The following is a 14,942-nucleotide window of genomic DNA, read 5'->3' on the forward strand; positions in this document are numbered from 1 at the left end:
TAAAGACTGTTATGAAGCAACGTTATAAAGACTGTTATGAAGCAACGTTATAAAGACTGTTATGAAGCAACGTTATAAAGACTGTTATGAAGCAACGTTATAAAGACTACTGTTATGAAGCAACGTTATAAAGACTGTTATGAAGCAACGTTATAAAGACTGTTATGAAGCAACGTTATAAAGACTGTTATGAAGCAACGTTATAAAGACTACTGTTATGAAGCAACGTTATAAAGACTGTTATGAAGCAACGTTATAAAGACTGTTATGAAGCAACGTTATAAAGACTGTTATGAAGCAACGTTATAAAGACTGTTATGAAGCAACGTTATAAAGACTACTGTTATGAAGCAACGTTATAAAGACTGTTATGAAGCAACGTTATAAAGACTGTTATGAAGCAACGTTATAAAGACTGTTATGAAGCAACGTTATAAAGACTACTGTTATGAAGCAACGTTATAAAGACTGTTATGAAGCAACGTTATAAAGACTGTTATGAAGCAACGTTATAAAGACTACTGTTATGAAGCAACGTTATAAAGACTACTGTTATGAAGCAACGTTATAAAGACTACTGTTATGAAGCAACGTTATAAAGACTACTGTTATGAAGCAACGTTATAAAGACTACTGTTATGAAGCAACGTTATAAAGACTGTTATGAAGCAACGTTATAAAGACTACTGTTATGAAGCAACGTTATAAAGACTACTGTTATGAAGCAACGTTATAAAGACTACTGTTATGAAGCAACGTTATAAAGACTGTTATGAAGCAACGTTATAAAGACTGTTATGAAGCAACGTTATAAAGACTGTTATGAAGCAACGTTATAAAGACTACTGTTATGAAGCAACGTTATAAAGACTGTTATGAAGCAACGTTATAAAGACTGTTATGAAGCAACGTTATAAAGACTACTGTTATGAAGCAACGTTATAAAGACTGTTATGAAGCAACGTTATAAAGACTGTTATGAAGCAACGTTATAAAGACTGTTATGAAGCAACGTTATAAAGACTACTGTTATGAAGCAACGTTATAAAGACTACTGTTATGAAGCAACGTTATAAAGACTACTGTTATGAAGCAACGTTATAAAGACTACTGTTATGAAGCAACGTTATAAAGACTACTGTTATGAAGCAACGTTATAAAGACTGTTATGAAGCAACGTTATAAAGACTGTTATGAAGCAACGTTATAAAGACTGTTATGAAGCAACGTTATAAAGACTGTTATGAAGCAACGTTATAAAGACTGTTATGAAGCAACGTTATAAAGACTGTTATGAAGCAACGTTATAAAGACTGTTATGAAGCAACGTTATAAAGACTGTTATGAAGCAACGTTATAAAGACTGTTATGAAGCAACGTTATAAAGACTGTTATGAAGCAACGTTATGAAGCAACGTTATAAAGACTGTTATGAAGCAACGTTATAAAGACTGTTATGAAGCAACGTTATAAAGACTGTTATGAAGCAACGTTATAAAGACTGTTATGAAGCAACGTTATAAAGACTACTGTTATGAAGCAACGTTATAAAGACTACTGTTATGAAGCAACGTTATAAAGACTACTGTTATGAAGCAACGTTATAAAGACTGTTATGAAGCAACGTTATAAAGACTGTTATGAAGCAACGTTATAAAGACTGTTATGAAGCAACGTTATAAAGACTACTGTTATGAAGCAACGTTATAAAGACTGTTATGAAGCAACGTTATAAAGACTGTTATGAAGCAACGTTATAAAGACTGTTATGAAGCAACGTTATAAAGACTGTTATGAAGCAACGTTATAAAGACTACTGTTATGAAGCAACGTTATAAAGACTGTTATGAAGCAACGTTATAAAGACTGTTATGAAGCAACGTTATAAAGACTGTTATGAAGCAACGTTATAAAGACTGTTATGAAGCAACGTTATAAAGACTGTTATGAAGCAACGTTATAAAGACTGTTATGAAGCAACGTTATAAAGACTGTTATGAAGCAACGTTATAAAGACTGTTATGAAGCAACGTTATAAAGACTGTTATGAAGCAACGTTATAAAGACTACTGTTATGAAGCAACGTTATAAAGACTACTGTTATGAAGCAACGTTATAAAGACTGTTATGAAGCAACGTTATAAAGACTACTGTTATGAAGCAACGTTATAAAGACTGTTATGAAGCAACGTTATAAAGACTACTGTTATGAAGCAACGTTATAAAGACTGTTATGAAGCAACGTTATAAAGACTGTTATGAAGCAACGTTATAAAGACTGTTATGAAGCAACGTTATAAAGACTGTTATGAAGCAACGTTATAAAGACTGTTATGAAGCAACGTTATAAAGACTGTTATGAAGCAACGTTATATATGAAGCAACGTTATACTGTTATGAAGCAACGTTATAAAGACTACTGTTATGAAGCAACGTTATAAAGACTACTGTTTTGAAGCAACGTTATAAAGACTACTGTTATGAAGCAACGTTATAAAGACTGTTATGAAGCAACGTTATAAAGACTGTTATGAAGCAACGTTATAAAGACTGTTATGAAGCAACGTTATAAAGACTGTTATGAAGCAACGTTATAAAGACTACTGTTATGAAGCAACGTTATACTGTTATAAAGCAACGTTATAAAGACTGTTATGAAGCAACGTTATAAAGACTGTTATGAAGCAACGTTATAAAGACTGTTATGAAGCAACGTTATAAAGACTACTGTTATGAAGCAACGTTATAAAGACTACTGTTATGAAGCAACGTTATAAAGACTACTGTTATGAAGCAACGTTATAAAGACTACTGTTATGAAGCAACGTTATAAAGACTGTTATGAAGCAACGTTATAAAGACTACTGTTATGAAGCAACGTTATAAAGACTACTGTTATGAAGCAACGTTATTACTGTTATGAAGCAACGTTATAAAGACTACTGTTATGAAGCAACGTTATAAAGACTGTTATGAAGCAACGTTATAAAGACTGTTATGAAGCAACGTTATAAAGACTACTGTTATGAAGCAACGTTATAAAGACTACTGTTATGAAGCAACGTTATAAAGAACTGTTATGAAGCAACGTTATAAAGACTACTGTTATGAAGCAACGTTATAAAGACTGTTATGAAGCAACGTTATAAAGACTGTTATGAAGCAACGTTATAAAGCAACGTTATAAATACTGTTATGAAGCAACGTTATGAAGCAACGACTGTTATGAAGCAACGTTATAAAGACTACTGTTATGAAGCAACGTTATAAAGACTACTGTTATGAAGCAACGTTATAAAGACTACTGTTATGAAGCAACGTTATAAAGACTGTTATGAAGCAACGTTATAAAGACTGTTATGAAGCAACGCTATAAAGACTACTGTTATGAAGCAACGTTATAAAATACTGTTATGAAGCAACAACTGTTATAAATACTGTTATGAAGCAACGTTATAAAGACTACTGTTATGAAGCAACGTTATAAAGACTGTTATGAAGCAACGTTATAAAGACTACTGTTATGAAGCAACGTTATAAAGACTACTGTTATGAAGCAACGTTATAAAGACTACTGTTATGAAGCAACGTTATAAATACTGTTATGAAGCAACGTTATAAAGACTGTTATGAAGCAACGTTATAAAGACTGTTATGAAGCAACGTTATAAAGACTACTGTTATGAAGCAACGTTATAAAGACTGTTATGAAGCAACGTTATAAAGACTGTTATGAAGCAACGTTATAAAGACTGTTATGAAGCAACGTTATAAAGACTACTGTTATGAAGCAACGTTATAAAGACTACTGTTATGAAGCAACGTTATAAAGACTGTTATGAAGCAACGTTATAAAGACTGTTATGAAGCAACGTTATAAAGACTACTGTTATGAAGCAACGTTATAAAGACTACTGTTATGAAGCAACGTTATAAAGACTGTTATGAAGCAACGTTATAAAGACTACTGTTATGAAGCAACGTTATAAAGACTACTGTTATGAAGCAACGTTATAAAGACTACTGTTATGAAGCAACGTTATAAAGACTACTGTTATGAAGCAACGTTATAAAGACTGTTATGAAGCAACGTTATAAAGACTGTTATGAAGCAACGTTATAAAGACTGTTATGAAGCAACGTTATAAAGACTGTTATGAAGCAACGTTATAAAGACTGTTATGAAGCAACGTTATAAAGACTACTGTTATGAAGCAACGTTATAAAGACTACTGTTATGAAGCAACGTTATAAAGACTACTGTTATGAAGCAACGTTATAAAGACTACTGTTATGAAGCAACGTTATAAAGACTACTGTTATGAAGCAACGTTATAAAGACTACTGTTATGAAGCAACGTTATAAAGACTACTGTTATGAAGCAACGTTATAAAGACTACTGTTATGAAGCAACGTTATAAAGACTACTGTTATGAAGCAACGTTATAAAGACTACTGTTATGAAGCAACGTTATAAAGACTACTGTTATGAAGCAACGTTATAAAGACTACTGTTATGAAGCAACGTTATAAAGACTACTGTTATGAAGCAACGTTATAAAGACTACTGTTATGAAGCAACGTTATAAAGACTACTGTTATGAAGCAACGTTATAAAGACTACTGTTATGAAGCAACGTTATAAAGACTACTGTTATGAAGCAACGTTATAAAGACTACTGTTATGAAGCAACGTTATAAAGACTACTGTTATGAAGCAACGTTATAAAGACTACTGTTATGAAGCAACGTTATAAAGACTACTGTTATGAAGCAACGTTATAAAGACTACTGTTATGAAGCAACGTTATAAAGACTACTGTTATGAAGCAACGTTATAAAGACTACTGTTATGAAGCAACGTTATAAAGACTACTGTTATGAAGCAACGTTATAAAGACTACTGTTATGAAGCAACGTTATAAAGACTACTGTTATGAAGCAACGTTATAAAGACTACTGTTATGAAGCAACGTTATAAAGACTACTGTTATGAAGCAACGTTATAAAGACTAAAGACTACTGTTATGAAGCAACGTTATAAAGACTACTGTTATGAAGCAACGTTATAAAGACTACTGTTATGAAGCAACGTTATAAAGACTACTGTTATGAAGCAACGTTATAAAGACTACTGTTATGAAGCAACGTTATAAAGACTACTGTTATGAAGCAACGTTATAAAGACTGTTATGAAGCAACGTTATAAAGACTACTGTTATGAAGCAACGTTATAAAGACTACTGTTATGAAGCAACGTTATAAAGACTACTGTTATGAAGCAACGTTATAAAGACTGTTATGAAGCAACGTTATAAAGACTACTGTTATGAAGCAACGTTATAAAGACTACTGTTATGAAGCAACGTTATAAAGACTGTTATGAAGCAACGTTATAAAGACTGTTATGAAGCAACGTTATAAAGACTGTTATGAAGCAACGTTATAAAGACTGTTATGAAGCAACGTTATAAAGACTACTGTTATGAAGCAACGTTATAAAGACTACTGTTATGAAGCAACGTTATAAAGACTGTTATGAAGCAACGTTATAAAGACTACTGTTATGAAGCAACGTTATAAAGACTACTGTTATGAAGCAACGTTATAAAGACTACTGTTATGAAGCAACGTTATAAAGACTGTTATGAAGCAACGTTATAAAGACTGTTATGAAGCAACGTTATAAAGACTGTTATGAAGCAACGTTATAAAGACTACTGTTATGAAGCAACGTTATAAAGACTGTTATGAAGCAACGTTATAAAGACTACTGTTATGAAGCAACGTTATAAAGACTACTGTTATGAAGCAACGTTATAAAGACTGTTATGAAGCAACGTTATAAAGACTGTTATGAAGCAACGTTATAAAGACTGTTATGAAGCAACGTTATAAAGACTACTGTTATGAAGCAACGTTATAAAGACTACTGTTATGAAGCAACGTTATAAAGACTACTGTTATGAAGCAACGTTATAAAGACTACTGTTATGAAGCAACGTTATAAAGACTACTGTTATGAAGCAACGTTATAAAGACTACTGTTATGAAGCAACGTTATAAAGACTGTTATGAAGCAACGTTATAAAGACTACTGTTATGAAGCAACGTTATAAAGACTGTTATGAAGCAACGTTATAAAGACTACTGTTATGAAGCAACGTTATAAAGACTACTGTTATGAAGCAACGTTATAAAGACTGTTATGAAGCAACGTTATAAAGACTACTGTTATGAAGCAACGTTATAAAGACTACTGTTATGAAGCAACGTTATAAAGACTACTGTTATGAAGCAACGTTATAAAGACTACTGTTATGAAGCAACGTTATAAAGACTACTGTTATGAAGCAACGTTATAAAGACTACTGTTATGAAGCAACGTTATAAAGAATTATGGCAACAAATTTCCGCCACATTCAGTGCCATATTTAGATATACACAAATAGCAGTGGAGGGGGTGACACGGGAGGAGAAGGTTCCCTGGGGTGGGGTGTCATATGTGTGGGGTGCCTGGGGAGGAGGGTGCCATGAAATGTTCCGGCCATTTGTCTTCAGTCTTCCTGTTATCACTCTCTCTCTCTCTCTCTCTCTCTCTCTCTCTCTCTCTCTCTCTCTCTCTCTCTCTCTCTCTATATATATATATATATATATATATATATATATATATATATATATATATATATTCTTTCTTTCTCATATCTCCATTTATTTCAGTTTTCAGTTGACTTCCAGAAATTTATGTAATGAATTTTCTTTTATTAGAATTATTTGCCATCTTCTTGATTTCAAGATCAATGTTAGCAGTCTTCTTTATTTCAAGATCAATTTTAGCTCCAGCTGTCATTTCTTTAGCTGGTACTATCCACTGTTAGTATTTCTTTTTTTTTTCTTCAATTATTTTGGCATAGACTTGACGTGTGCGTGCGTGCGTGTGCATGCGCGCGCGCACGTGTGTGTGTGCTTACCTCTTTATAGTTGCAAGAGTCGAGTCTCGCTCCTGGCCCCGCCTCTCAGCTTGTCACTTGCCAGACTCGCTTCCTCTTAGCCTCGTGTGACCTATCGTATCTGTGTGTACTTATCTATATGCTGTTGCAGGGGTCGATTCACAGCTCGCGCGCGCGCGCGCGTGTGTGTGTGTGTGTATATGTGTGTATAGGTATGAGTGATACGTATACACATACATGTGCAGAAAAGAACGGAGATTATATAAGAACAAAATATATTATCAATTAAAGACCTTGAACTAAATTGTGTTTAACTGATTTCGTGACTATTGTACTCGGTAATTAAATATGACTCTGCAAAACAGACTTAATCTTATTCGCCAGGAGTTCTATTTAATCCTCTACTAATTAAAGAGACACGCTGATTAATGAATATATAATAACCTTTCTTTGAGCACCGCTTAAATTGCGATGTCCGCTCACCTCTAGCAAGACACCTGTTGAATGATGGTGTTTTTTTTTTTAGGCATCCTACCAAAGTTTGAAACGGTAAATGTTTTGCTCCCAGCTATTGTTGGCGCAAATAAAATACATCTATTGTTATCTAGATTCACTGTCTATTTTGATGTAGAGATGTATCGTTGACAAGTATGTATACAAAATACATTACAGGTCTCGCGATAGGTTTGGGTATAAGGTTACATTGAGCTTTATCTTGATCTTACTACGATAAGGCTCTCAACCATGAGCGAAACGTAGCCACAATAAAAGCTTGTACTGCCTATGGTGTCATCGCTCGTGTTATCACCATAGGCACTCAACAGATGTTTTTCTGAAGTTACTGACTGCTACCGTTCTCATCCATACTTGTTGTATAGCAATAGTTAGAAGTTTAGCGACTAGAATTATATGTAAATACTAACAAAGTGAAGTGAATGTCGCTTAGATACGGTGGATATCTTTATTAACCACGACGTTTCGCCCACACATGGGCTTTATCAACTTCCGGAATACACAAGAATGTACATGTGCAGAACAAGGGTGTTGAGAGTTCTTGCAACAGAAGCATTTATATGGGCTACGTTTCGCAGTCCATAGAGCGAAATGTTGTTTCAGTAAGGGCTTGTATCACTACAAGTGTATTCCTAACCATTTCCCGAGGTTCATGCCAGCAGTCATTGCACCAGCGCCTTCACTTCGAGTCCTGGAAATACAAACAAGAGTCTATTAATATTGGAGCAAATTAATTGCAGCAGCGCAGCCAGTGCGGAAGGCGACCGACAACGTATTTCACCTTGCTGGTTATGCTAGTTATTACCAGGGAAAGAGGAGCTGGGAACCTTGACTTCGACCTCTCGCTTCCTAAAGAAAACTCACCTTTCAGATAATTTTGGTTTCTACAAGTACATGTACAAGGTATACAGGCCTAGCAGACATCTATGACATACTACAATATAGAAATCCCGTTGTTATGCAGAGCATTTCGGGTAAATTAGGTCAGTTTTCTTCCCTGGATGCGTCCCACACAAGTCGATTTACACCCAGGTACCTGTTTTACTGATAGGTGAACAGGGACAACAGGTGTCTTAAAAGAAACACGTCTTAATTTTTCCACCCGTACTGGGGATCGAACCAGTGACTACAGTGTGAGACGAGTGCACTAGCAGTCCAGGAACGGGACATCGTTTCACTCTTGTTTTATTATGGGCAAATAACCCGCCCATAGGGGGAGAGAGAGAGAGAGAGAGAGAGAAGCCTATGACGACGTTTCGGTCCGACTTGGACTAGTATATTATAATAGTATTGTTCCAGTCACGATATTGTGCCTTTTTAATAAGTAAGACACATGTGCAACAGTTAGGTATCTTTATTCCGAAAAGTTTCGCCTACGCAGTAGGCTTCTTCAGTCGACTACAGAAGAGTTGGTAGAAGCGGTAGAGATGTGAGGACGATGTTATCAGTCCATAGTTTTCAGTTGGTCACTCAACCTGGAGGGACTGACCACTTCAACTTTACATTGTTCCATAGTCTGGAACAATGTGTAGTTGAAGTGGCAGTATGGAACCGTATATACCATTTTAATATTCATTGTGCCTTTTTGTTCAAGCATTTTCTGACTTTTTCCGTTAAAATATGTATATATGCTACTTGGAAGAAAACCATGATTAGGCTTACTTTTTCCATAAAATGCAATTGTAACAAGTTTCGATTAAAATTGTGATAATTTATATATTTTAGCTTAAAATCGCGTTCTTCAACTTTTTTCTTTTTTTTTTTCTGTATTGTTGGCAGTACGTTATTTACATTTTTAAAGATCGTCGTGAGTTTGAAGATATTGATGATTTTTTCATGTTTTTTTTTATTTAACATGTGTCGCTCTCAGCTGGAGATGAAAAACAAAAAAAATCAGTGTTTTCTCACTTTACATGCGAGATTCAGGTATGACTGGCAAATTTTGCTTGGAAAAAAAGCACGGCATAGATCCAGATATATCAGAGAGATACAGTATACAGAGCAATAATGTATTCTGAGGTGTTGTCTCCCAACTCAGAATACGCTGAGTAAAAAGTAGTCTGAATCGAGACTCTGTATACTCTATTTTCTTGACTCACAAATCTGTAATCATTACAGATTTTACAAGCTAAACTAAAGGCAGTGGAACGAACGTACAGATTCCTTTTAAGTTACTCCTAGCACTGTAGGACCCTTACGCTTATAATAATAATAATCATAATAATAATAATAATACTGTATAGTTACTCGTGTGTGTGTTCATATGCACAAAATGCCAGTGAGATTCTTTTCTCTGATATTTCATAAGATTAACTCAGGTCATTGTGTTTTAGGAGCGATTTATTGTAGCATCTGTTAACGGTAGATACGTGAACGGTAGCATCTGTTAACGGAACGTCTTTATTTCCAGGTGAACAAGGACAACAGGTGTTAGAAGAACTGTTCATGTGTCACTGGGATTATGTGTGTGTTTGTACTCACCTGTTAGTGGTTACAGGGGTCGATTCATAGCTCCTGACCTGGCCTCTTCGCTGATCGCTACTAGATCCACTCTCTCCCTGCTCCAAGAGCATTAACGTACCTCTTCTTAAAAGTATGTATGGATCCTGCTTCCCCTTCTTACCTCTCCAGATTGTTCCACTCCTGTGTACTCACCTAATTGCGGTTGCAGGGGTCGAGACTCGGCTCCTGGCCCCCGCCTCTTCACTGATTGCTATTAGGTCCTCTCCCTGCTCCATGAGCTTCATCATAACTCATCTTAAAGCTATGTATGGTTCCTGCCTCTACTACCTCACTTCCTAGGCTATTCCACTTCCTGACTACTCTGACTGAAGAAATACTTCGTTACATCCCTTTGACTCATCTGGGTCTTCAACTTCCAAAAGTGACCCCTCGTTTCTGTGTCCCCTCTCTGGAACATCCTGTCTCTGTCCACTTTGTCTATTCCACGCAGTATTTTGTATGTCATTATCATGTCTCCCCTAACCCTCCTGTCCTCCAGTGTCGTCAGGCCGATTTCCCTTCATCTTTCTTCGTAGGACATTCACCTTAGCTCTGGAACTAACCTTGTCGCAAACCTTTGCAATTTCTCTAATTTCTTGACGTACTTGACCCAGTGTGGATTCCAAACTGGTGCTGCATACTCCAGTATGGGCCTGACGTACCCGGTGTACAGTGTCTTGAAAGATTCCTTACTTAGATATCGGAACGCTAGTGTATGTGTGTGTGTGTGTGTGTGTGTGTGTGTGTGCGTGCCCGTCCGTCCATCACTTTCCCCGGACAAAAGTGACGTCCGTGGACTGAGGCAACGTACGTACATGGGAAATCAGTTGAGGCTGGCTCTTATCGCGTCCGTTCTACACGCCTGTGTTCGTCCTTATCTATCGCCCCCACTGCTATCACCCTCTTCCTTACCTCTTGCACCTGCTATCACTCTTCCTTACCTCTTGCACCTGCTATCACCCCTCACGTCGCTGCGACAGTCTCCCGCTGATGGCAAACTCGATATCTTCTGACCTGTGTGTGTGTGTGTGTGTGTGTGTGTGTGTGTGTGTGTGTGTGTGTGTGTGTGTACTCATTTGTACTCACCTATTTGTGGTTGCAGGGGTCGATTCACAGCTCCTGGCCCCGCCTCTTCGCTGATTGCTACTAGGTTCTCTCTCTCCCTGCCCCATGAGCTCTATCATACCTCGCCTTAAGACTATGTATGGTTCCCGCCTCCACTACGTCACTTTCTAGGCTATTCCACGGCCTGACTACTCTATGACTGAAGAAATACTTCCTAACATCCCTTTGATTCATCTGAGTCTTCAACTTCCAATTGTGACCTCTTGTGTCTGTGTCCCCTCTCTGGAACATCCCGTCTTTGTCCACCTTGTCTATTCCGCGCAGTATTTTATATGTCGTTATCATGTCTCCCCTGACCCTCCTGTCCTCTAGTGTCGTCAGGCCGATTTCCCTCAACCTTTCTTCGTAGGACAATCCCCGTAGCTCTGGGACTAGTCTTGTTGCAAACCTTTGCACTTTCTCCAATTTCTTGACGTGCTTGACTAGGTGTGGATTCCAAACTGGTGCTGCATACTCCAGTATGGGCCTGACGTAAATGGTATACAGAGTCTTAAACGAATCCTTACTGAGGTATCGGAACGCTATCCGTAGGTTTGCCAGGCGGCCGTATGCTGCAGCAGTTATCTGATTGATGTGCGCCTCAGGAGATATGCTCGGTGTTACACTCGCCCCCAGATCTTTTTCCTTGAGTGAGGTTTGCAGTCTTTGGCCATCTAAACTATATTGTGTCTGCGGTCTTCTTTGCCCTTCCCCAATCTTCATGACTTTGCATTTGGCAGGGTTGAATTCAAGGAGCCAGTTGCTGGACCAGGCTTGTAGCCTGTCCAGGTCTCTTTGTAGTCCTGCCTGTGTGTGTGTGTGTGTGTGTGTGTGTGTGTGTGTGTGCGCGCGCGCATGCGTGTGCGTGTGTGCGTGCGTGCGTGCGTGTGTGCGTGCATGTGTGTGTGTGAGGGGGAGACGCTGAGGTGGGGACCCTTGTGTCGTGTTCACAACATCCCGAATGCCATTAAGGGATCAGAACCCGACGAATTTGGGCTACCCCATGCATTTTCCGAACCTATTTTTACGTCCTGTTTCCCCCAGGAGGTATGTAAGCCCTGCGGACTTAGATCTCCTCCCCGTGAATATAATAATGATGTCTTCCAGTCGATGTTTCCCACGGCTTTAGGTTTCCCGTAGCTCGATCGCTAGCGAACTCGGCTCACACACACTGAGGTCCGGAGTTCGAATCTCCTCTGGTACGGCTAGAAAACATTAGGGACGTGTTTCCATAAGACACCTGTTGTCTCTGTTCACACATCAGTAAAATGGGTACGTGGGAGTTAGCCGACTGGTGTGGGTCGCATCCTGGGATAAAACCGACCTAATTTGGCCGAAATGCTCTGCATAACAAGGGGCTTTCTATATAGTAGTATGTCATTGATGTCAGCTAGGCCTGTATACCATGTACATGTACTTGTAGTAAATATTATTAATATTATTATTATTATTATTATTATTATTATTATTATTTATTATTATTATTATTATTATTAGACTGTTATTGTGACTTATTTTAAAGCTGTGCATGTGATATGCAATACTAGGTGAACAACTCAGCGATGCCTGGGCATACCTAATTTCTCTTATGATAAGGTATACTTATGTGTTATACATATTTAAATTTTGTATGTATAGGGTAATAAAATGTGTTTTTGGTAGGTCTGATGATTACTAAAATATTCTCCCTGCTCCTGCTTTGTTAAGAGATGGATGTGGGGGACTTATGTTCCTACAACTGACGTGTCAGGAGGCAGGTGTGGGGGGACTCACACCCCACCTTGTCAGGAGGTAGGTCTGGGGGACTCACCCCTCCACCTTGTCAAGAGGCAGGTGTAAGGGACTCGCATCCCCACCTTGTCAGGTGGCAGGTATGGGGGACTCGCACCCCACCTTGTCAAGAGGTAGGTGTGGGGGCTCACCCCTTTACCTTGTCAAGAGGCAGCTGTGGAGGACTCTCACCCCAACCTTGTCAGGAGGCAGCTGTGGGGGGACTCGCACCCCCACCTTGTTAGGAGGCACGTGTATGCATCTTAATTTTCTAACATATCAATTTCAATTAGACAAAATTTTTGTCATAAAACTGATCAGGTTAGGATTGAAATATATGTTTTCAAAATCAGTGTAAAACAAATAAAATCTTCCTCTCAACATAGTGCATCCCCCCCCCCAAAAAAAAAGCCACCGTGGACCCCCCAAAGAATAGATTTTTGATCTCTATGTTCTCAAAAATCATGTCTTGGGGGGAATATAGCATTTAGTTATAACTTACTAGTGGGAATAAAGACTTTACTTGTTAGTTATAACTTATAATTATTATTAGAAATAAAGAATTGACTTAGTTAAAACTTACTAGTGGAAATAAAGAAATTACTAATTATAACTTACTAGTGGAAATCAAGAATTTATTAAAACTAACTTGAGATAAGGAAGTTTACACTGGCTTTCTTGGAGACTGGCTTATCAAGAAATAAATAAATTAGGCAACAAGCAAATCAACAATCACCAGTATATATATAAAAAAAATCATTTATTTTTTAAATTTCTAGTTATAAAGCGCTTTCAGATTATTTTTTGTGTATGATTCTAATTCTTAATATTAAACTAATTATTTTTTCCACTTCTGTACGGTCTTCCACTTTCTCTTCCATTTTTGTACTTCCCACTTCTATATTCTCTAGTTTTATATTTTCTCTCTCACTTCTATATTCTCCCACCTGGCATAAACTGACCGCTTTGCTTGCTGTATATGTTATCTAATGATAGCTGTGGCAGCTCTGTGGAATGTAGCAAGCAGAGCCGCCACGCACTAGTAGCTTATGGCTGTAGCGCTAACACTGCTTCGTCTTTTACAGATACACAAGCCCAAGAGAAGATTAACTATGGGTTATATTCAATAGCTCAGGGTCTTTGTGAAGGTAAGCTGTGGTATCTTGCACCTGTTGCGCTAGTTGCACCGCTCTCTCTTGACTGTGATGTCTTGCACTCTGCACCTGTTCCTTTCATTTTCCCCTCTAGTTAATTAATGTCTCATGGGATTCTTCACCGTGCAGTTATATATTGTATTTGAGTGGTGAATTTATATTTTATACATTGGTTTGTTTCATGCATTGATTTATTTTTCTTTACTGCATGTTTTATATAGATCTAAGTATTATACATGTGTATTTCGTATATCATAATGCTTGTTTTGCCCCTCGTGTCTCGTCTGGCTTTCCCCCTTTGTTTTCTTTCACATTATAGTCGAAAATTAAGAGCATTTTATTTCTTGTGTTAGTTGTATACGGAGTGAAAACTTGATCTTGTTTTCCTGTTGTCCCCTGTTCCTCTTCCTCTCGTCCTGTGTGTGTAGACAGGCAGCTCATCATCCCGCTGTTTTAACCTTCGTGATAAAACGAAGGCAGAAAATATTGCCGTACATCCCGGCGCTGCTAGGCGGTTTTGTTTCGTTATTGTTGGTTAACTATAAGTGAACGTAAATTAGCTTAAGCTAACCTAATCCGACCCAAAAATAACAAATTATTAAGGTTTCTAAAATATGCCGAGGTAAACAATCCCAAGAGCAGTTCGTCCAGAGCTGCACTCTGGGAATTGCAAAATAGTTTGAGAGAGAATCAACCCCTATCCCCACCACCCAGTTGTAAGTCCCTTCCCTTCCCATCTCCTTCCCCTTCCCTCTCCTTTCCCTCCCCTCTCCTTCCCCTCCCTTCCCTTTTACCTCCCCCCTCCCCTCCCTCTTACCCTCCCCCTCCCCATCTTAAAAGAATTTATACCACTTAAAGTTTGTTTGAATTAAATGAGGCAATTAGGCAAGTTTTAAATGGTCTTTTTTTTTCTCGTGGCTTGAAGTGGTTTTTTGGGGGGTTTAACTT

At 37.7% G+C, this 14,942-nt stretch overlaps 1 long non-coding RNA gene across 1 annotated transcript in view; it reads left to right on the forward strand.

Moving 5' to 3' along the window:
- Positions 1-14,076, forward strand: part of LOC138854916 (uncharacterized) — a 415,629-nt gene extending 401,553 nt beyond the window's left edge. Inside the window, exon 3 of the long non-coding RNA XR_011394079.1 lies at positions 13,926-14,076. This is a non-coding gene — a long non-coding RNA (uncharacterized lncRNA). The remainder of the gene's footprint in view (positions 1-13,925) is intronic.
- The last annotated feature ends 866 nt before the right edge of the window (positions 14,077-14,942 follow it).

Source organism: Cherax quadricarinatus, chromosome 74 (assembly GCF_038502225.1).
Source record: "Cherax quadricarinatus isolate ZL_2023a chromosome 74, ASM3850222v1, whole genome shotgun sequence".
NCBI lineage: Eukaryota > Metazoa > Arthropoda > Malacostraca > Decapoda > Parastacidae > Cherax > Cherax quadricarinatus.